The sequence below is a fragment of the Monodon monoceros genome, unplaced genomic scaffold, assembly GCF_005190385.1.
Source record: "Monodon monoceros isolate NGI ecotype Baffin Bay Population unplaced genomic scaffold, NGI_Narwhal_1 Super_Scaffold_20, whole genome shotgun sequence".
NCBI classification, from domain to species: Eukaryota; Metazoa; Chordata; class Mammalia; order Artiodactyla; family Monodontidae; genus Monodon; species Monodon monoceros.
In genome coordinates, this window is record NW_021703777.1 from 37,040,356 (window position 1) to 37,065,227 (window position 24,872).

Here is a 24,872-nt window from a genome sequence, read left to right on the forward strand (position 1 = left end):
AATAAATGCTGGAGAGAGTGTGGAGAAAAGGGAACACTCTTGCACTGCTGGTGGGAATGTGAATTGGTTCAGCCACTATGGAGAACAGTATGGAGGTTCCTTAAAAAACTACAAATAGAACTACCATATGACCCAGCAATCCCACTACTGGGCATATACCCTGAGAAAACCAAAATTCAGAAAGAGTCATGTACCAAAATGTTCATTGCAGCTCTATTTACAATAGCTTGAAGATGGAAACAACCTAAGTGCCCATTATCAGATGAATGGATAAAGAAGATGTGGCACATATATACAATGGAATATTACTCAGCCATAAAAAGAAACGAAATTGAGCTATTTGTAATGAGGTGGATAGACCTAGAGTCTGTCATACAGAGTGAAGTAAGTCAGAAAGAGAAAGACAAATACCGTATGCTAACACGTATATATGGAATTTAAGAAAAAAAATGTCACGAAAAACCTAAGGGTAAGACAGGAATAAAGACACAGACCTACTGGAGAATGGACTTGAGGATATGGGGAGGGGGAAGGGTGAGCTGTGACAGGGCAAGAGAGAGGCATGGACATATATACACTAACAAATGTAAGGTAGATAGCTAGTGGGAAGCAGCCGCATGGCACAGGGATATCGGCTCGGTGATTTGTGATCGCCTGGAGGCGTGGGATAGGGAGGGTGGGAGGGAGGGAGACGCAAGAGGGAAGAGATAAGGGAACATATGTGTATGTATAACTGATTCACTTTATTATAAAGCAGAAACTAACACACCATTGTAAAGCAATTATACCCCAATAAAGATGTTAAAAAAAAACTGTATGCAAATGTATATAGTGGATTTACTCATAATTTCCCCCAAACTGGAAATAACCCAAATATCCTTCAGCAGGTGAATGGATAAACAAGCTATGGTATATCTATGCAATTGAATATTACTCAGCAGTAAGAAGGAAGGAGCAACTGAAAACAGAACAGCATGGATGAATTTCAAATGCATTATGTTTAATGAAAGAGGCCAGGATCAAAGGCTACATGCTGTAGATTGCATTTATATTTGGAAAAGTTAAGACTATAGGAACAGAAAAAATATCATTTGTTACCATGGGCTGAGGTTGAGGGAGGGAAAGATTATGAAGAGGCATGAGGGAAATTTTTGTGCCATGATGTAACAATCCTATATCTGGATTGTGGTGGTGATTACATAACTGTATGTAAACCCCAATAAGCCTGACTTTTAAAACATTCAGTGTCACTGATGCTCTGGGGGCTTGGAGGGCTTCCCACTGCTGCCAGGCCAGTCAACCAAAAACACTACTTCATCTTTATCCTGGTGTTCAGGCTAACCTACAATCTCACCCCACTGACCCTGAGCTCCTTGTCCTGTGGCATCCTCTCCACACATTACTCCAGGCAGACTGATCTACCACATCCCCATGCAATAGTCCTGTGAATTTCTCCTAACAAGAATGCCCAATTCCTCTTTTACTCTTTATCCTCATCTACATAACATGCTCAAAGATCTGAGTTATGAGCATGATGCGTTTTTGCAAGCCTTTCCACAAAATCTATCACACTCCACGCAGAGAAAATAGTAGTATCTTTCAGATATAAGTACTCAAAACTATTTGTAGAATGAGTAAATGAATAAATAAGCATGTGAATGAATTCCTTATATAACGAAGGCTCCTGGTGAGCAGGCAACTTTCATTTTAATTATTCAAATAGAATAATGCCTTGATAGGATCTGTTTTTAACATAAAAAAAAGATTAAATTTCCTTCTTCACAGCTTCATTTTTGTCAACAATGACCTGATTGTCTCAGTTATAATCTTGGTTGGATCTTTATTTTTTATTCATTTTTCTCTCTCATCCTGTAAATATGCAGATTTTTCTATTCTTTTCCACATGTGACCTTTCCTTTCACATGGGTCTCTATGATGCTCTTACTGGCAGCTTCTGACCTGTACTTCTGTCCATCCACAACCAATCAAGTTTACACAGAGCAAAGAATGGTCTTCTTCATCACTCTGAACACATACACATTTCAGACCCAAAGTGTAAATTTTGCTTATGCTTACTCACAGGCTGTTAATGAAGGTGGGTGGGTGTGGGATTGGAGATACCTGAATTTCAATACACAAATACACAAACTAAAGTCACATAAAAGTAAGCATCGCCTACATTTTCACAATAATGAAAGCTGAGTTTAAATGTTTAAAACTGTACAAATGATGCTGTAAATTAAACATGAACTTAATCTTGACAATCTAGTCATGTATGCTGAAAACAATCTCAATTACAGTACATCAAAACTCACAAACCCCCAAAGGAAACAAAACAAAACAAACAGCAAACATTTGGTTTTTTGCTTTTTGTATTACACTGAGTAACTCATTGACAATTTGTGTAGGGAAAAAAATTACAAAATTGAAAGGGACTAGTTATTTTTATTGTGTCTTAAAAATATATCTTTTCCTATAATAATTTTAAATCTATAAAACACTAATATGTGAATGAATATTGAAGCATTTCAGCGAAAATACATTGAAGAAATATATATTATTAAACATATATCAATAAGTTATTAATAAGATTGACATCTATTTACTATGGTGCTAGGAAGCAACCCAAAATCATCATTTTAATGTATGCATTATTCTAATTTTAAGAAAACTGCATTTGTGCAAATGTAATGTACATCTGTTCCTCTTAGCCAAGAAAAAGAGAAGTACATGTTAAAAACTTGTTTCACTTCTCTATTTCATTCTGCTTTTTCACCAAAATATAAAAGTATACTTCCTTTTTTAAGTTCTTCCTCAACCTTCATCTTATCTATATCCTCATGTATAATAGAGTCATAAAGAGAGAAGCCTTATTACACATGGGTGTGTACATTTTACACACACCTGTGTTATAACCAGAGAGCGAAAGAGAAAAAAGAGAGAAACACAGGTCAACTGGAGTTGAGTAGAGATGAAATAACCTTTTAGAAGGAGAAATATGCCCCATGGGACTGATGAACTTTTGAATGGCCTTCTTTAGACTGAGGAACTAGATCCAAATCTTGGTTATTTTGTCCTCTCAGATGAGACATGAAGGAAGTGTGATCTTACCACACTGCAGATGGTTTGGATGATCAGCTTTCAAAACAGAATTTTATTAAATCCACTTACTACACGATTTCAGTCAGCTGGAGTCCTCATTTTATTATACCCGTACGTATAGTACACATCTGTGTGTACATGTCTCTATGTGGATCTTGATGTCACTAACTCTATAGTTTGTGCTAATGTGAGAGTTTACAAGGTTCCTGAACATCTGTCAGAACCACCTGAGAAATTCTCAATCATAAAAGAGAAAATTGCAATCAAACAAAATCTGACCAGATTAGATATGAAATATAAGGATAGACTCTTCCTTTTATGACAGCTGTTTTAAATCCAATAAATTTATTGATGTTATTTATTTTATAGTAGGATGCAGCCAGGCAGAAAGTACAACTTTTTTGAAAGATGCAAACAAAGACAACAAAAAAATAGCTGGTGGTTATTAGGTAATGAACACAACAGATATATATTGTGGTCATGAAGAAAAACAGGGTTTCAAGTCTGGTGTGGCAGTATATAAGAAGAAATATAAGTAGTGATGGAGGCAGAGATAACATAAGTGGTTATTGCCTTAGCACCTCTTTCTACAAAACTTTTGTTTAATATGCCTGTAATTATAGTGACAGACTAATAAAATACCCCAAAGATTTTCACTTTATTTCTTACACTGAAATATTTCTTCCTCTTGAAGATCAACTTAATTAATTAATTTCCAGGAAAAAAACTCTCAAGAAATTAATATTGCTAATTATATCTGAATAAAAATAGAACAGTTTGGAATAATTAAGGGAAAATATTTTATTTTTCTTTTGCCAGCTGGAAGAGAGACTATAAAAGGGGAATGCTCATACAGGGTGCATTTCAAAAACAATGAGAATGGTTTTCCATTTTTTTCCTCAGTGGTATCTTAAAATGAACACAGATTCATAATTACAGATATCAAACTCAACAATAATACAAGTATTTTTTTAATGGAATCCATATAAATTTGCGTAAGTGTTAAGAATAGAAGCTCAGACTTGTATCCTTCATTTGATATTCACATATTCAAGTACTTACTCTATCTCCACCTGAATGTCTGACTAATAGACATCTTAAACTCAACATTTCCAGGACTGAGCTCCTCAGCTCATCGCCCAACCATCATCACCACCATCAATAAACCTGCTCTCCCTGTTATCCTTCCTATCTTAGTTGATGTCAAATTTGTCCTTCAGGTTGTTCAGCCAAAATTCTTGAAGTTACCCTTGACTTCCCTCTTTTATATCCACACCTCGTGCATGAGCAACTTCTGTTGGCTCTATCTTCAAAATACATCCAAAATCGGTCCACTTCTTATTACTTCAACCATATGACCTCTTCAGGAAAGTAAAGATCGTTGCTAGGTCTGAGTTTTGAAATCTTAATTCACTTTGTACAACATAGTGTTGTTTCTTAAAATTATCAATGGTCAATAGATAATATATCCCTTTCATCTAGTTAACTTAGTGGTTGTCCATTTATTCATTCAGTAATATAATATATTGCCCACTAAAGGCCAGGCACTGTCCTAGGTACTTTGGATAGATCAGTGAGTAAAATAAAGATCTCTCTGTCCTAGTGAATTTTCCATTTAATGATGGGAGATAGAATAAACAATACATAAAATAAGAACAGTATGTAGTATCTTAGAAGATGATAATGACTATGAAGACAAAAAGACAGCAGAATAAGTAGAGATCAGGAGTTGTGGGGAGGTGAGGAAGGTGTCAGGTTACAGTATTAAGTAGGATGGTCAGGATATACCTCTTGGAAAGGTAAAATTTGTAATAAAAACTTGTCAATTTGATTCCCTTCTATATATATAGACAGAGAATTAACAAAAAAGTGCCCACAATGTGATGGCATATCTTGCCCTAGTCTCTGATTCAAACCTTTCTCTATACCAACCAAAGGGTCAGTTAGAAAGGAAAAAAGCAAAGGATAGATGGAATAGGAATAGAAGAGGCAACCAAAAAATATCTTCTTGTTATGGACAGGATATTTGTGTCCCCCCTAACTTCATACTTGAAGCCCTAAACCCCAATGGGAAAGTATTTGGAGATGAGGCCCTTGAGAGATAATTAAGTCATGAGGGTGGGGCCCTGGTCTGATGGAATTAGTGCCAGAAGAGATACCACAGTGGAACCTCACCATGTTGGCACCCTGATCTCAGACTTCTGTCCTCCAGAACTGTCAGAGAATAAATGTCTGTTGTTTAGGCCACCCAGTCGATGGTATTATGTTACGGCAGTCCCAGCAGACTAAGACAACTCCATAGTGTTAAATGTTGAAACTTTGAGCCTATGACATCAGAAAGAATATTATTACATAGAGAAGTGTCATGTTCCAGTACAGTTTATAGCACCTCACAAATGTTGAGACATTTAACATTCAATTAATTCCACAAAATCTTGTTAATTCTCCCTTGGAAAAATTTCTGGCATCTGCCTACATTTCTGTCTTCTACAGCTATGCCCCTATAATAGCCTCCTACGTGGTCTCCCAGCTGCCCATCCTGTGTTCTCAGGCAGTCAGTCACAGAAGCCCTACTATCCCTCTCCACAGCCATCAGTTCACCAGAGGTGAAACACGAAGATTCCCTGGTAAGAATCCTAGTTCCAAACGGATAAAGGTTTGAAGCATCTGTATACCTGAAATAATTGAGTTTTATTAAAACTGTCACAATGGGTGGAACCATAAGGAAGTTTCAGTGAGCGCTTGTTTATGTAGACACTGCTGGCTGGCTTCCCTTCCCACTTTTCTGTTCCTTACCCATACTCCCCTCAAACACACACCTCTTGCCTAATCATGCTTTGTAAATAATAATATATGTATGACTAAGAAAATACATTAAGATGTAAACATTAAAAATAAAACATCAAAAAAGACTTAGCATTTCTATCAAGTTTTGTAGTTTTTTCAACTTGGACTCTCCGAACTTTGATTTTAATTTCTCTTCAGTATCTACTATCATCTTTGGTCAAGGCACCCATCCTTTTTCTGCTAGTCTCCACTTTCTCCACCCCCCTACCTAGAACATTTTCATGTCTACCTTCTGTGCTTTACTCATGCTCTTCTCTCAACCTGGGATGCCCTTCCTCTCATCTTCTATTGTCAACATTTGACCCAATCTTAAAGCTCAAACTTTAGCTTCTTCGTCATTCCTTTCCTCAGAAACTAAGCCCAGATGGTTCCCATTTTATGTAATTTGTTAACCTCTCTTCTAGAAAATTTGAACATATTTATATTATCTCATCTGCTATCTATTGTACAACTGAGCTTATTACCATAGCAGTGTGTTATGATATCTAAGGAATGTTCACTGGTTTCATGCATGTCTTTTTTTTCTGCACATAACTAGATATTTAAGCTCCTTGAATACAGACACAGGGAGACATTATTCTTCACAACTTCTTTAGAGAGTAGCCCAATGCTAAGGATAAAGTAATTCTTTGTATACAATAGTCAATAAATGTTTGTTAATAGCGCAAATGCATGGCGGCTGATTACCTGAGTTGGAAAACAACATAAAACTATAAAACCCTTTCCTCAGTAGTTGATCTTGATTTATCTTCCAATGACCTTCTATGGCTCAAAGGGGCCTTTTCTTATGCTTTCAACTGTAGTACATTCATTATCCATTGATAATATCATCTTAGACTACATCCAAACTGCACTCCAAATACATCCTACTAGGAAAGTTCTTCTGTCATTACCCATCCCTCTCACTGCTGAGGACAAGGAGGTCCTCAACAACTTGATAAATGCTCTGTTTGTGTCATCATTTCTGCACAGTATCCTTTTATATAAGTCAACAAGGGACTCAGGCAGCTCCTGCATCTGCCCAGCTGACAAAGCAGCCCCTGCCTTAGTCATGAAGATGACTGGTTGAGTAATTTTATTCACAATGAGTACAATCAAGTTGTGAGTTCAGTTGAAAAAAATTGTTTGAGAAATAAAGAGCTTGAACATGTGATGTCAGTGAACCCTTTCCAAAAAACGAAATTGCCATTTAATGCAGACTTTAAAAATGTATAAAAGGATACCTAACTTAAAATAACACAAAACCATTATAGGCATTAAAAGTGGAGATGAAAATGTGTTAGCAAAGGAATGGAAACAAACCATGAATCTGAAATGATTCAGATAAATCATTCAGCTTATTGAGTTCTGAATAGGGTTGATATTTCTTGAATATACATCTGCCTTTTCCTTGTTCAATTGGTAAAAATATTGTGTAAATGTATTTCTTCCTATTAAGTTACCAATCTGAATGCTATACTCTAGTAAAAGCTGATGATGGAGCAGAAAAAAAGCAAATCTATTCAGTATGTATTCTCTTTTAGGAACTTTAAAATAAGTCATTTTAGCACTCGTGTTCAATAAAAATAAGAAGATGTTGGGCCCCAAATGAGATCCATCACTCTCAACTTAATTCATGTATTCTGAAAAATTAAAATCATCCTAATATCTGGCAATGCTAGTTTTTCTCCAAAATGCTACATCATCCTTTATCTGTATACGTCTAAACATAGAAGAAAAGGAAACTGTCCATTCTTCTGGTTGACAAACTGTAACTTTGTCAGTATATTTCCTTCAGGAAGATAAATTCAAGTTATACTCTATCAGTATATTTCCTCTATGGAACTGTATTTGCTTTTGAGTACAATATATGTTGGAGATGGGTGGTAGGGAGTAGCAAACACTGCGTTATATATTATACCAATTATACCAATTAATTTGCTCCCTTTCAAATAAAACTAAGAGGAAATTAAATGGATTTACTCTAATGAATATTAAGTTATTTTGAAAACATTCATCTCTAATTTATTTGACTTCCTGCTGTTACACACCATCAAATGACTTAGGTGTGATTTACTTAGCTTCAGAATTTTAATATATTAATTTCAATATTTCAGGGTCAGTGATAATCAAAGAGACCACAAATCCTTCATTAATTTCCACACTTGCTATTGCAATGGGGTTTTAGCTCAAAATAGAAGGCTGCCAGTTTATAAAGAGCTACTTTAGACAAGAACTTGATTTTTTTTCATCCATGGTACAAATAAGATAAGTTTACCTGATTACACTAAGATATGTTTCAGTTTTTAACCTTTCTCAAGTGGATAAATGAACCTGAAGTAGCTAAATTCTTTCTGTGCCCATGTTATAGACAAACATCTTAGGTGAACACAAATCCTGTCTTTACTATGCATCTCCCATGGCCTAGGAGAATATGAGCCATGGTCTTTTGAGGGAGGCAGAGAAATAGCACAGACTTGTATCAGCATCATTTTACCTTTTATGTAGAGATGGATAAATGCAGAACAAAAATATTGATTTGCTTTACTTTTCACTGTGGGAAGTACAAAATAAGCCAAAAAATGTATATATAATACTAAGAGCTTACAGTGGAGAAGACATCTGGGGGTTTGGATTCTCTGCTAAAATCCCGAATAAAAAACTATAGGTTTGGCTTAAAATACATCTTGGGGTATTAGGCAATCATTTTACCTTCACAGTAACTGTTGTTTTCCTTACTGAGCTAAACACTGGCTTTGTATTTAGTTACCTACCTTTAATACCTTGTAAAAAACCTGACCACTCAGTGTATGATGTGTGGGGTTACGTCACTATTTGAGAAGATTTATTTAAGACAAGAATCGTAGCTGAATATCAATACTGAGATGAAGATGCATCTATATAATTAGGAAAGGGAAGAAAATTCTCTAATAGTTACATATACTTGTCTAACATAGTCTTTCTTTGTAGCCTGAAAGTGAAACTGAAAAAAATACATAGTTATATATATGTAACTGTATTTATGCATGTATACATTTAGTATGTAAAACACATATACACACATGCACACACACAGTAGGAGCAGGAGACAGAAAGGCAGAGACAGATACAGCTTTTCTTTAAGGCTAAGGAGGAGCCTTTTCACCATGTATCCAAACAGTACATTTTCTAGTCCTTTACAGATTACAGAAATCAATACCAGCAGTACTATAATCTTCAATCACAATACAAAAACCTAAATTCAAAAAGCAGTTGCTCTGCTCTAGCCACCTGGCACCCCACTGGTTAAAAAGATGGATAGAACTGCTCTTCTACTGAGCTTATGTTCGACAGAATCGGTGGGTTCTGATTTGTGCTCCTGACAGCCTTGATTCCTGGTGCCCTGTTCTTCCAGCACCGCCTCGTTGATCTTTAAGTCCCTCCTGCAATAACAGCTGATGAGTCTCTCCTATTTGAGCAATCCTGTAGTTTCCCAGAACTTAAAGAAAAACAAAAGCCATGTATAAATAAACAAATAAGCCAGGTAGTGCACCAACCTGTTTCCCAAGTAACTTCTCTGCAAAATTTCAAAACTTCTTCCTACTGATTTCTCCCTAAACAAAAATTTTCATTAAAATTATCAATCTCTCTATCTATCCACCAATCATCTATCTATCTAATTAGAATTTTGGAAATTGTTCTAGAAGTTGATAAATGTATGGTCCTTTCCCCCAGTCCCATCTCTACGCTGACAAGGAGCAACACCTGGCGAGAATGCGAAGAGGTTAGTGGAAAAATTTCTACATTGGGCAAGGGCTCTTTCACCTCTTTCCTAGTAAAAAATCTTTCTGAAAAAAATTGCAATGCCCATATCTGGTGGCCAAATGTCTGAAGCAGAGAAGACTAATTGACTGATACAATAACTTTGGTAAAAATTGTTATCCTCTTCTTTTAAAGCATTCCCCACACTCCCTGCTGGGTGTAGCTTTATAATTTAACATACTAGAGAATAGAAGTGTGCTCCAATTTCACAAGTATATTTGGATTTCAAAGTTAGGCTCTCTTTTTCAATAAGCAACCAGGCTTAAGGACTTGTTTAATGTATGCAGAGGATTCTTCACAAAGTGAAGAATGAGAGGGCAGCTCACACACACACATAGCTCTCTAGCCTGTCAGTATTGTTTGTTGCAAGATATTCTGAGTAACCTTTCCAGTACTATATACCTCCCTAGAAGTTAATTTGGGAGCTTACATTAAAAGTCACATCAATACAAGCAGTCACCAGGGGCTCAATTTTCTTGGTAAACAATTCTTTGGCGTGACCTGTGCTGGAAAACTACAAATTCCTAAGCTTATATGTATTTGTTGCCTCAGAGAAGTTTGATAATAGAGCATGTTCACTTCACACACTGAATTTAATAAATTTTTAGATTATAATCTAATAGTGCCTTTTTCTCTAGTAAATATTTGCTCCAATTTCTTAATCCCTTACTGACTCATTATTATTTCTTATACCATCATTTGGTGTGATAAATATGGGTACAAATTCTTTGGCACTCTTCCCATCAAGAGATGAAGTGTTTGGCTTTTCCCTTAAATATAGGTGGGCTCTATGGATGCTTTGAATCTGTGAAAAGATTGTCTATTGGGACCCTCTCTGGGAGCCCTGATCCTCTATAAAAACCTACCAGGTATCCTGAGACAGCTATGCTAGAGAGCTCACACCAGGTGCTCCAATCAACAGACATGACTGAGCCCAGCTGTCTGCACCTAGGTGTCAGACATGTGAATGAAGTTGTCTCAAACCGTCCAGACCAGCCCATTCAAAAATGAATACCACCAAGTGACTTTGGTTGCTGTCAATTGGGCAAAAGAATTGTTCAGCCAAACTGTCCAAATTTCTGACCCAGGAAAACATGGGATATAGTAAAATGGTTATTGTCTTGAGCTTCAGAATTCTGGGATAGTTTGCAGTGATACATAACAGAAGCATAAAGCGGTACCTGGAATTCAATGGCTATTGTAACAAAAACCTAAAATATGTAGCATTGACTTTGGCAGAAGCCAGAAGGGCTTCAAGGAGACTTCTGTTGGGGGTTGGGGGCATGAAAGACAGTGAGGAAATTGGAAGGTGGAGAAAAGATAACCCTAGTTATACAGTGGCAGAGTATTTGGCAACACTGTACCACTGATAAGGCATAAAAAAATACATACCTAATGAACTGGTGGATTTCACTAAGATTTTCAGGCACAGTGTTGAAAGTGCCAACTGTTTTCTTTTATCTACATATGATAATGTATGGCTAGAAAAAGATAAGCTAAAAAAACTACTATAAAGAAGACTTAGAGAGAATATAAAGGCAAGACCTACTAGTAAAACTGTTTTTGTAATCCCCAGTTTCTCTAGGCAACAAAAGCTCACAAAGTAAGAAATAGCCTCAGGGCAAACAGCAAATCCAGGAGACCACCAGTCAAGTAGTAAACATCTCAAAAGTGTGGTCGAAAGACCCTTCGTTGAGACCTCAGAAGGATTCAAGGGTGTGTGGTAGAGCATCTGAGAAATCTCAGGGACATGACACTCAGACCCTTTTTTCTAGTTAAGAGAGCCTCTAAGAATCTTAAGGCTTTACCTTGTAGACCATCAACTAAACAAAAAGTCTTCTAAGATGCTTAGGGCCTTGTCCGTCAGCACTCTGATTCTCCATCCAATGTATAGAAGGGCCTAGCTCAGAAAGAAATGTGGATGTAGCTTTTGTCTAATCAAATGAATTATAACATGATACACTGAAGGCCCACAACATTTTAGAAGAAATTATAGCAGCTTGGACAGCACCCAACCCATAGCAAGTGCTCAATAAATCTTAGCTACAATATTTCATTTATTTTTCCCTATTCTTCTACAAGAAAGCTTTTTGTTATTGAATTGAAAGTACCATTAAGATGGAAATAAAGGCATGAATAGTAAACACATACCAACAAGGCTGATCTATAACTTCTCCCCAACTTGGAGTGTTCAATTTTCTCCATGAAGATCATGTAGGAGCTGTTACTTGTTATTTTGCATATGGGATCTGAACACACAGATTTTTAAAAAATTATTACATATAGCTTTCATACATACAAATTCCTTGGCCTCCTTCCTACATTCCTAGAAAAGGTGGGCACTGTCTGGGGTAAGCTTGTCATTTCCAGATGCATTCAGAGAGCTCAGTGAAGCTGTTATCTCCTACTGACCAGCCATGTCTGGCTCCAATGTTCCAAACAGGAAAAAGGCCTGGGAGGGAAGTGGAGCGCTGAATGTCACATGAGTTAACGAAGGCTTTCTTGCACTTACATCATATTTAATTGTATCAAGTGCTATTCATTATGCGGTTGGGTTTGTGGTACTTCCTGGAGGGAGGAACATGGAAGAAACTTACCAGCATCTGAAACAAAACCAGAAATCTCTGTTCAGTGGGAACCTCAAATTAGACTTGAGTCATAGGATTGTCAAGTTGCTCAGGCTGCTTAGAGCACAATACACATACTCGCATCCCATCTCACTGTCTAATACAAAAGGGGAAAGACACTCTCAGAAAGCAAGATTTGGGAAGAGTTAGGACATCATCTTAGTTTCAAGTCTTAAAATTATCATGGAAGTTCTTCTACATATTTGAAGGCTGTCTGTTGAGTTTAGAGAAAATTCTACAGTAAGTCTTACATAAAAGTTCTGGTGTATTCATACAAGACACACTCCTGGATGCCAGCACCATCCTTTAAACAAGATGTGCTCTGAGAGTCCTCCCTAGAGTATTTATGCTTCACTTTATCTTTAGGAAAGCATCAGGAAAATATAAAGAGGAATGCTTATCACTGAGATTTTTTTCATGGCTGTTAGAGGGGACTGTGGGGAGCTTATGAGGCTCAAGATATACATCCTAACTCATGATATATGCAGTGTTATAGCCATCCAAACAATGAGGAAGAGAGAGCTATCCATGCACATGGGTTCAGAATCCTTCAATTTTATTTCACCCCTGCCACGTGACTACCTGTGTGACTCTGAGTTGGTCACTTAACCCCTCTGAATCTCAATTTACTTTGAAACATGTCAAAACAACACTTATCTCACAAATTTCAAATACTGTGCAAGTACATACTAGGAGTAGGATGCTATGTGTTGGGATGAAGAAGCCATAGTCCCTATCCCCAGGAACTTACAGTCTAGGACCATCAAAAGTTGAATGAGAGAAGATACATGAGACTTCTTTGGTACATTTTTGGCTCTCAGTATTAATTCGTTTCAATTTAGTGATAAAATTCCAAATCTGTAGTTTACTTTGGCAGTATGGTATTCAATTAAACGTTGACTGTGCATTGGGTGGTAGGTAGGGCTTTTAAAAAATCATTTTTAACTGCCTTTCAGTTTCAGCTAATTAGTGTTGGGTCATGGATAGGCATGGAGGAAAAAAAGGAGCATCCACAGGGAAGGACAGAAAGGGAAACTATTGGATGTCAGTAGTTTCTTGTCAATGGGACTGTTTAAACAGAGGCCAGACAGTCATCTGGTACTGCTCATGTCAACGAGATTCATAGTGTTGGAGATCAATGTGCCTGGATGTTATAAGTGTTGATGATGCACTTTTCCTGAGATACCTCATTTGGGCCACTAGAAGGACTCTTTCATCTCCTTGGAGGGGAGTAGAATCAGAGAGAGAAAACTTCACATGAGTAGCAAAGTTTAAAAGCTTCAGGCCAGGAATATGACAGAAAGTTCAATTAGGCAGAATCAATATATTTCCTCTTATCTACTCCCTATTTCCACTTTCAGCTAGATTAAAAAGAATACAAACTTGGACCTGTAATGGGAGAAAAGAACCGAAGGAAAAACAAGAGAGATAGATAATGGTAAGACTCTCAGAGAAAGGACCCTGTGTCCTGACATCCTTGAGCTTAGGCTCAAGGTCAGTTTGTCTGGAAAGCAAGTGGTAGGGTTTCTCACCCCATCCCAGCATAGTGCAGTGTCTGCAGAGGGTGGTATTCAGGGAGCACGGAGCAACATGCTCTTCGCATGTCTCAAAGGAAGGCACTTGAATTAGCTAAGAGTGAAGAGGGTTTGAAATGTGGGTGAGAAAGATAGAAAATTCATGGACTGAGGACCAGAGACCAGGAAGACACAGGACATTATCACAGCAGATACAAGTATGCAGAGGTGATTTCTCTGAAGAAATGATTTCCATTGCGGTGGATGCCAACAGGGTCTGGGCACCTCTCTAGATGCTACAGTGCCATGTACGTGAAAATCCTGTCTCAATTGATTGTAAATCTAAAAACAGCTAAGAATTGTGTGATTCATGCCTTGACTATCAGTCAAAATAGGAACTTGAAATTTAGATTAATACGAATTATATAAAAATGTAGTTACATTTTATTCAACACTGCATTTGTAGTCTGAGAAATTGATACTACCCAATTTCACAGTCCTTTGCAACCCAGAGTATCTACAGTTACAGACTAACTAAGCCTAAGCTCTCAGGTATTAATTGTACTCCTCCAACTGCCTTTATTATTTGCCTTTTGCTTTAATGTTTTGTTTGTGCTTTTTATTATATGACTCTTTTAAATTCTTTTTGTAACTATTATCAATAAAAACAAATTTGGGCACTGGACCTAGATCTCTTGCTGATTATGCTGAACTCTGATACTGCTTTTCACGTGAAAATAACCCCTTCAAAATAATTTAGTGAAAAATAGCCTACAAAATTGAAAAATAATACATAAAACCAACACATGGTTGTCTCATGTTTGTTTTCCTGACAGTTGATAAAATGTATCTCCCTGACTTAAACAGACTTCGTGTACCCGTGGCATCACTTGTTGGCTAGTGAACCTGGGCTTTATTCCTTTTGAGGGATCTCTATTGAAATGAGAAGATCAAAGGGATTTTACCCTTGAAATGTTATCAGAGGACTCACAACAGTTCATGGTTAAAAACTCACTTCACCATCAACAGCAGCAGCAGGAATGCATACATCCTTAACGGCCTGCCAGGACCAAAGGCTAGCTGGAAATATATTCTGAATGTGAAATAGGCTAATTAAGCCCATTGTTCCCTGGCTGTCACCCCAAGGAACAGCAGGGAGGTATAGGCTGCGTGCCTAACTAGGTTGAATGGCAAACTTGAATCCCCTCGGCCCCACGAGTGTGTATATAAAACATGGACTGTCTGCCAAGGTCAGGGGTACAAGATAAATCTCTGTGTATAAACATAAAAATGGGGGATTAAAAGCTCATTAAGATGTTGTGAGGAGGATAAAGAGAAAAGACAAGAGCAGAAGGAAAAGCAATGACCAACACATGTGTCTTTTGCTAATGCCCTTTATTTAATCAAAGCTCTGGATTCAGAGGTTATCCATGCTGCTCAGCAGCAAAATTGCTTGGTGTAAAAAGCCTGCACAAAGTCACCATTTCCCCACAGCGTGAGTGCTCTGCTATGCCCCAGGAAGGGTCCTTCCCCCTGTGTGGCTGAGCCTCCCTTCTTTGAGGCCCCAGGAGGCAGAGGTTCTGTTTGCTTCTTTCACGTGCTGCCCTTTCTCAGAGTGCTGGCACCTGTGCCATTTCAGGACTCTGGGATAGGAAATATGGGAATCCTTCCCTTAACATGCTATTATACTTCAAAACGACTTCAGCTGACAGAATTAAATGGCAGTACATTTAGGGAACAAGATGGCATCGCTGTGTTTGCTTTGGTAAGACTTTCACAGATGAATAGGCGAGCTTGGCCCCCTCCGGCACGACGCTGTCTGGTCTTCCCCATAACCCTGCCCCTCACTCTCGCCAACTCCAGACCTAGGATATGCACTGCCCATGCCAACAGTGGATCCTTGGGAGCCAAAAGTTCACCAGCTAACCACCAGCTAACAGTAGGAAAACCAAGGCAAACGCTTAGGTTTCTTGGCTCCTCGTCCAGTGCTCTTTTTCCACTTTCCTGGAGTTCTAACTCTCCACTCACCCAACACTCTTAACTTTGCCCGTGACCCCCCAGGTCCCAGTTGAACTGCAGATGTAAACACGAATCTGGAGGAGCTGGCTTAACAGCGGTTGCTGAATTCTAATGAAAAAGTCAGTCCCCCATTTAGAGGATTTTGCAAGATGATCTCTCAGGGTTCCAGGAATATGAAAGGCAGGAGAAAAGCAAAATGTCAGCACTAATTTGATACGGCTTTTTGTTGAATGCAGGAGCGTTCATTAAAACCTTAAACAGGTGGCAGGTTTGGCAGCTCACTGTGTGCATGCTCTGGACAGATTTATTATGCCTTTCATTTAAAAATGTTTATGCAAAAACAGACTTGGTGAGATACATGATCTTGTTCACAAGAGCATTCTGTTCAAGGCTGCTATGATAACTGCCATATCAATCAAATTATACAATGAAAACTTACCATCAATTTTATAATCATCATCAATTATTTGTAACTTAGGAAACTCTTTATTACTTCTCCATTTTAATTTTGCAGTCTTCCAGGCAGCTTTTACCTAACAGTGAGAGACAGGGCCACAAAATGGGGACTATATGCAGGATATCACCCCAGTTGCTGAGGTTCAGAGTGGGAGTCAGATATGCATTGCAAAGCAACATAATTCCGTGTGAATAGTATTGGCTAACTATCCTGTGTAATGACTGAAGGTAGAAAGGAACATGTAAACATTAGGGGCATGTTCAAACATTAAGACAGCTTCGCCTCATCAAATGAGGTGAGCCACAGGCCAAGTGAAGCTCAACATAATATCAAGTGAGGCAAAGTACACACTTCAGAGTCACTAGTGAGTCCTTAAATAATTGCAATTCCCCCTTAGCCTCACTGTCATCACCTTTCCAGGAGCTGGTAGTTTCTACTGGTGGCTTCTGCCATTTACGGAAGGTTGGTCTCATCAATTTTAAATCTTACAGGAAATTTTCTGCTAGAAGGATATCCAGAAATGATTCCCCACAAACCAGACTTTCACAGAACTTTCCAGATTCTTTTGGCCAGTGCAGTGTCTGGAATTTCACACGCATTGACCAATGCAACATACTGTCAGCTACTTTCTAGTCATCTTGATCTGCTAATGTCACTTCTCACAACCGCAGGATACATGCCAATTCTCTCTATAAACACACTTTCCTATAGAAAACATTCAGAGAGGACTAGGAAGTGGGGGGGAGGGTGTGATACAATTTGCATTTCTTATTTGAATTTTTGACTCACTTCCATTAGGAAAGCCCTGGTTATATTCACTGTTTTAGCTGAGTATCTCAGGGACGGGTGCATCTTGGTTTTTCAGCTGGTTTCTAAGATACAGTTGCATCTTTTGGTCTTCACTCCTGACAAGGAAGGAGGCTTACCAACCCTTACTTTCTTTTTTCTCACCAGAAGTGCTCTTTCTTCCTCTATTGCAAACCATATCACGTTATCTTCTTTTCAAAACACTGCTCAAGAATAACCTCCATGCAGATTTTTCAGCCTTAACTCTCTGATTGCAAATTGTTACAGCTCCCCTCTTAGCACTTGTGAATAGGTCTGTACAACTAATTGGCAAGATGCTGATTTATTTGTGGCTATTTTTGGCTTATTTTTGTCCCCATCATCTATTAGGAATTCTCAAACAGTAACAAAAAGCCTAGGTCAAGGCAGATCCTTCAGGTTAATTCAAGAGTCTTGAAATGTTAATAATTAGTTCAAGGTTCACAGTGTTAATAGGCATATATCCTGCAGAGCCAATATTATGCAAACTGATGCATCTTTTATGACAATGAAGGGTGTCATTAGCTCATCAGTTTTCACTATTAGGCTGTCAGAAGAATTTCAGAAAAACTGAGTTCAAATCCCTGCCATCTCTGCACTTACTAGCTTTGTGATTTCAAGTCACATATGGTCGTGGATGAGGTACAGCTTTTTAATCTACAGAATTTGCAAAATAACATTTGCTATGGCCACTTTTAAAGGGAGGTTGACTTAGATAAGGTATATATGCATTTATTTAGTAAAGTATAAAGGAAAATATAATATTGTTACAACCACATACCGAAGAGATTTTGCTTACTCTGGGATAGGTGATAAAATGGCACAATTGACATAATAGTCTTAAAAGGATGAGTACACCTTTGACAGTGGACGATAAATAATCTTAGTTTAATATTGAGAGAGGTCATTCAGCAAGACAAGTTGAATTTGCCTGCTTAATCCCTTATAATTAGTCTGGTGATAACAGAAATAAAACCTGCTACTTCTGCTAGAGCAGTGGTTCTTAAAGCATGACCACTGGTTCTGCAGCACCAACAGCATCTAGGAACCGTATTAGAAATGCAAATTATCAGGTTCTACCCGAGACCTACTGAATCCTGTTTCCAGCAGATGAATGCTAAAGATGAGAACCACTGTCCCAATCTGTAGACTGGGGTTTTACTTCAGATGCTGTTAAATTATTGGGTAAACTTGGAGGCCAGGCTATGACAGGACCTCATGAGATTCTGTGCAATAACATCAACTCACTTTTTCAGATTTTCAATCAATGCAGATTTCTTGTGCTATTATTTCCATTCAATATAAGCTGTGAAACAAAATGTGACTTTGTCAACCTCCATAAGTCTTTTTTGTACAAGTAAATTCACATATTTTTTAAAAAGAGCATGGCCAGATCAGGGAACCAGATTTAAGGGTCCTAAAAGTCTGGCTCCTGCAGTTACAAGGGAAAAGTCTCTGACTTTAGGTGACTAAGTGCACGAGTCCAGGTTTAGCCATCAACGGTAGAGTAACTCAAGACACTGCTTAGATTCCCCTGCTTGTAAAGTGAAATGGTTGTAATAAAATATTCTCTAAGCACTTTTCCAGCTCTCCCTGTTTGAACTGAAGCCTTCTTTCTAATTTCTTTCTCTTTCACTCACATTCTGAAAATTGCACTAAGGATAGAACAGAAAGCATAAAAGAAAGGCCAGAGAGAGAAACACTGAGAAGTTTCATTTCCCACACTATGAAGTAATTGAAATAAAATCATAAAAAGTAATTAAAATTCAGCTGTGAAATAAATGTGAAACAGTACCAAATTTTAAGAATTATACGATAAATTATATCTGTCCTTTAAAAGGAAGCTGCACATAGGTGAGTGCAGATGCCTTGCAGGCTTTCTGTATCCTTATAAAGGGGGAGGAAGAACTGTCCCAAATAAGGACAGTACAAGTGCAGGTGTACAGCAGAGAATCTTCCAATCCAGGTCACCAAAGGGAGGAACAACTTAAACAAAAGGAAGGGCAGAGGTCAACACAGCTGCTACAGACTGAACATGTTTCGTGTATAAGCGCATCTTTATCTTATTAAAGGAAAATATCTTCTCCAGCTTCCACTATCAAAAACACACTACAGGCCATTGGCAAGCTTTGCAAAGGTGAAACTCACACTCCTCTGAGTCCAGAAAGGAGAAATGAACTAAATGGCTACAAAAAAATCCAGTGCCTTAGAGAAAAGATGACATAAATTCAAAGTATTATTAAAATAGCATGCTATTACACCATTATGGCTGCAGAACATCAAACTATCAGACATGAAGAAAATAAGCACTCAGTAGGGGAGATATTTAATTACACAAAGAGACACAGCTGTCCTCTGAATGCTCAAATTCAGTATTTTCCATTTCCACTTTCCAAGTGTCTTTTAAATAAAGTTTTCCACCAATCCTCATCCTGATTGAGACTCAGCAGCAAATGCTTCCTTGCCATGGAGATATCCACACAGCCAGCTACTTCCTGGAATTCTTTGCATTTGTTCAGTGATATATGCAGCACATTCTGCCTTTCAGTAGAGGCCTCAGCAGGTATTCATTTTTACAGGCAATGCTAGTCTTCAAATAATTTCCCAACCTCAGAAGTCAGCATCAGAAAAGTTTTACAGAAAGGTCTACTTTCAACCACATAAACGTACTACAGCATGGAAAAAGTGTTTTCCAGAAGAAAAAGAAGTGTCTTCTTAACAGAAATAGATGCCCTGTACTCACAGATCCACCATAAAAGGCTGTAGCAAAACCTCTGTTTATATATAGCGCCCAGCTTCCTCATCCACAAGCTTTGTTGGATCATTTCTATTCATTCACATATTCATTAGCTTACTCATATTTTCATTTGACAAATATTTATTTCACTGCCTACTTGGAGCCAAGTTATTGGAATACAGAAATGTAGTATCATTTTTGATTTCTTGGAAAGAAAGAAAGAAGCAAATATAATATGATAATTTTTATAATGGATCTGTGGACAAAATACAGAGGGAATACAGAAAACAAACCATTTAATTTTGCTGAGAGGGGCAGAAAGGCTTAGGGAAAGCAAAGCTTAGAAAGACAGGTAGGATGATTCAAGGAAAGGGTAGTCTAGTCAGAGGGAATGTCAGTGCAAAGGCACTAAGATAGAAAAGAAAAATGTATTCCCCAAACTAAAAGGAGTTCAGTATTGATGAAGCAAAAATATAAAGTGACATCTGAGATGTCCGAGGCAGGGAACAAATAATGAAGGGCTCTGTATGTCATGCAAAGAAATTTAGATTTTATTTTGTAGGACAGTTGTTCTTAACTGGGTATGTCCTAGAGATCCTTTTCCAAACACATGCCTGAGCCCTAACTCAAGAGATTCCAATTTCATAGGTCTTGGGTGAAGCCTTTCATCTGTATTTTCTTAAACATTCACAAATCATGTGCATGTCCCTCTTTTAGAACTGCTTTAGGTCCTAGGAAGCACTAAAGGATGGTGAACATGGGAAAGCCATGATCTGCTTGAGTGTTTGTAACTCCCTTTGTGGGGAACGTGGAGGAAATTTTGCAAGTGATACAAAGAGATTCCAGGCGAGGAATGGTTTGAGAGGCAATGCAAACTTTCAGACAAGAATGAAATAAGCCCTGAGTTAGGATGAGGCGGGAGGTAAGGCAAGTGGATTTGAAAGAAATGACGGGAATTAGATCACTAGGAATTGATGATCTAAAATTACATTTGCTCCCTACTTTATGCTTTGGTGACATCATTCTCCAGGAAAGGAGACATAGGGTAGAAGAGAGGAGGAAGTGAATTCAAGTTCTCATCTGCTTTGTTGATTGGGTTCAGAATGTAAATTATATAGGAGATGGAGAAGGTATTAATTTAAAATTCCCTAGCACTTTCTCCTCTGTTTGCAGTGCTGGTGATTTGGGAGTGGTTTTATTTGAGTTGGCTAACACTGCACTTATTAAGATTTCACAATTCCAAACACCATGGGCAAGTGGGCAATTCTAACAATTTATGGCAAGTAAATGTCAAATAGAATCACTCTATCTCCCTGTAAAGGTTGGGAGGATACTAGGTAGGCAACCTCAGAGAATTTTCCCCACCTCCCAATCTTCTCTCCCTCTTCTGGAACAATGAGGCACCCTTGTCCATGTTTGGCTTCTTTATGCATCCAAACAAGCTTAACAGTTTATTGGATAAAAAGTGGCTGAGTTACATAACATTCAAGTAGGAGAAATTATTCTTGGGATAGAATCAGATTTGTAGTCACCTCATCAGAGCCCAGACAAAAATTATTTTCCGCAGCTTCACATTCCTTCTTTCCTTCTAATTTTCCTGGCTCCCTTCTAAGAGGCAGTGCTCTGGGGATCCGTACTGCAGCCCCAATAAAGGGTGCTGACATATTTTCCTATACAAGTGAAGAACCTAGCTTGCCAACATCCTGGGTTTATTTTTCATGAATTACTGAAAAGATCTACTTATTTGATTGTGTTTTTTGTTATAATTTTGTGTGCAGGAGTAGATGCATTAAAATTTTTTTCTGTCACTATCTTCTGTGGAAAGTTCAGTCCACTAAAATATATGATTAGATTGAAATGTCTGATATATCACATAGAACCTATGTTCTGTATGTTTGAAAGTACAGAGCCAATGCAGTCTACCTTTTTACTTTTTAATCCAGATATACGTATATATATGTATATATGTATGTGTGTGTGTGTGTATATATATATATATATATATATACATATACATATATCTTTGCAGTGTCAGTGACTTGGGAGTGTTTTTATTTGAATTGGCTAAGATTGGGACTTCCCTGGAGGTCCAGTGTTTAAGACTCCATGCTTCCACTGCAGGGGGCGTGGGTTCGATCCCTGATCGGGGAATGAAGATCCTGCATACATGCCCCACAGCGTGGACAAAAAAAAGGCACATAATCTATCTGAATTGTCTAAGATAGCACTTATTAAGATTTCATAATTCCACACACCATGGACAAGTTGCAATTCTAACAAGCTATAGCAAGTAAATTAAACACACACACACACACACATATATATAAAACATGTTACATATATATAAATATTTTTATTGGTGGTCATTTCTTCTTCTTTTTCTAATGGCACTTCCTGCTATCAAACACTGTCTCTGCACTTCTCTAACTTCCTCTTCTCATATGATGTCTAGCAAAACATAAAGTGTGACTGTCCTGGAGAGATTAAGATGGGCCTACTTACCTGCTACCATCCCATCTCTTCTCCAAAACCAGAGCCAAAGTAATTCTTCTGAAGTGTATATCCAACAGTTTAGTTTACAGCCTAAAACCCCACATTGTTCTCCAGATCAGTTTCCAGTTCTTTAATGTGGATTAGATCACAAGGCCCATCATGAAGGACCATTTTCCCTATACCCATAGTACCATTTCCTGAGGCTTCCCTCTCTTAAACTCAGACAAAGCAAGATACGCAAAATCTCAGGCTCTTTGCAAGGACAATCACATCTTCTCTCTTTCTAGCTAACTCTCGCTCATCTTTTGATCTCAGATTAGAGGTTATTCTTCTAGGAAGATGCCTTTAGTCCCTTCCATGTGCTTCTATCGTAATCTGTATTTGTCTGTATTTATATAGCATTTTGCAAATGCACTATAATGGTCTATCAGCTTCCCTGCTCTCTTTCATTTTCTCCATCAGCTCTTGTGGGTCTTACTCTCCTAGTAACCCCCGTGGCTAGCTCAGTGCCTGCACATAGTAAGTGCTTAGTTACCAGCTGTGGCATAGATGAATGAATGGAGTAAAACTGTAGCTGTTTTCTGTTTTGTTTTAATTGTCTTTGATCTGACAACAGAGAAAGTTACAAATTGCAAGTCTGGTGAAACAAAGTTACAAATTGCAAGTCTATGAACAGAGGATTAGGTAAGCCAACTGAAACACTAAGGAGAAAATGGGCCAAGTGTGCTTTAATGAGACACTATACTCTGAATTCTGTTTCTTTTTACTATGGGGCTATCAAGGAGTACTACAAAAAGGACACTTTGAGAGATCATGCCAATTAGCAACTAAATAAGCCTCCAGATGCATAAATTTTCCACATTTAAAAGATCTTTAAGGTATTTTACTTAATCACTTAAGGAAAGCTTTATATTTGTTTATCCTTACTACAAACACTTTTCTGGTGTTTCCAAACTCTAACTGCAATTTAAGTGTTTTCCTATTCTTTGTTTCTAGACACAGATGAGAAAAAAACAGTAGTTACACAATTGTTGTAAACCTCAAGAAATCAGACAACAAGCCAATAAGTGGTTTAAGAAATTCTTTTCTAGAATTCTAAAAATCTAGTCAATTTTTATTCATCTATTGTGGTAACCTTTGATTCTTTAGGACACTGGATACAGAAAAACACAAATATTAACTTACTGATACAGAATTTGGTAATATAATTTATGGATGTTAGGAGAAGAACATAAAATAAATGCAAAGCTAGACAGAACCTGTACATTTGATAAATTAAACTTTCATGTAACTTGTAGTTTCTGAAAGTCTACAAGTCTAGAGAAACAAAGTAAAAGAAGACCACGTGATGATTTGATTAGCAAGGTGTAGTAGATTAGAGCCTATGGGCTATTTCCATTTTTTTTTTTTTTTTTTTTTTTGCGGTACGTGGACCTCTCACTGTTGTGGCCTCTCCCGTTGAGGAGCACAGGCTCCAGAAGCGCAGGCTCAGCGGCCATGGCTCACGGGCCTAGCCGCTCCGTGGCATGTGGGATCTTCCCGGACCAGAGCACGAACCCGTGTCCCCTGCATCGGCAGGCGGACTCTCAACCACTGCGCCACCAGGGAAGCCCTGGGCTATTTCCTTTTTACCACCAGAGAAAAAGTTAAACCAGAAGAGTCTGGAAATTGGGTTGCCCTGCTCCTTCCCTTGTTCTTTAGAAAGATTCATTCCCCAATTACTCAATTTTAGTTAATTGTACTACTTACCCGCCTTGCTGATTATTGACCAGTCACAATCTGTATTTCATATTTTTGACATTATCTATTCATTACGTTCAATTTCAGGAAGATGCACCCACACATCAATTTTGTTATAAAACATATTTACAGCAAAGTCTGTGCATGTTCCTAATGAATATTCTAGGTTTGTAACATGCATCAATCATCCTTGTAATGTTTCTGATCAAATGTCTGTATTTAGATATCTTAGTAAGAAATAAGAAAATAGAACCCACATGCATCACAGCATTTGTCTATGACTGTTTCTATTTCTGAAGTCTTAATAAAGGTGTTATAAGTGAAGATGAATCAAAACTCTCAAAATACCAAATGGACTAGAAATTGAAACTCTAAAAATAACAGAGAAAATTATGCCTAACAACAGCTTTCTAAAGAATCCCCATGTACAGATTTTCTTTTAAATTAATTCAGTGAAGTCCCCTCCCCTTGCTGAGTTTCACCATTTCACTCCTTGCAGCCCTGGACATCTGAGTTATAAAAACCAGTAGCTGTGAACTAATTATTCTGGCTGCTTTGTTATATTTACATGCAAGATGCATTTTAAAGATACTTTAACAGTATTTGAAGAGAAAAAATGACATTTTGGAAACAAAAAAAGTGAGAAATATTGAGCAGCATTAACTAAAGTGTGAGAATTAATTCAATCACTAGCATCTACATTTTCTCTGCTTCGTGGCTGGTGGGCAGGT

The 24,872-nt window shown here is 37.8% G+C and overlaps 1 protein-coding gene across 6 annotated transcripts in view; it reads right to left on the reverse strand.

Annotated features, from left to right (window-relative positions):
* ARHGAP24 (Rho GTPase activating protein 24) overlaps nt 1-24,872 on the reverse strand; it is a 518,868-nt gene that overhangs the window by 305,444 nt on the left and 188,552 nt on the right. Inside the window, exon 1 of one of the 6 annotated variants that reach the window (XM_029234805.1) lies at nt 11,881-11,898. The exons of the other annotated variants lie outside the window; for them this stretch is intronic. The gene's annotated coding sequence lies outside the window, so the exon portion shown is untranslated. Of the gene's footprint in view, nt 1-11,880; nt 11,899-24,872 lie in introns of those variants that run through there. 6 annotated transcript variants of the gene reach the window in all.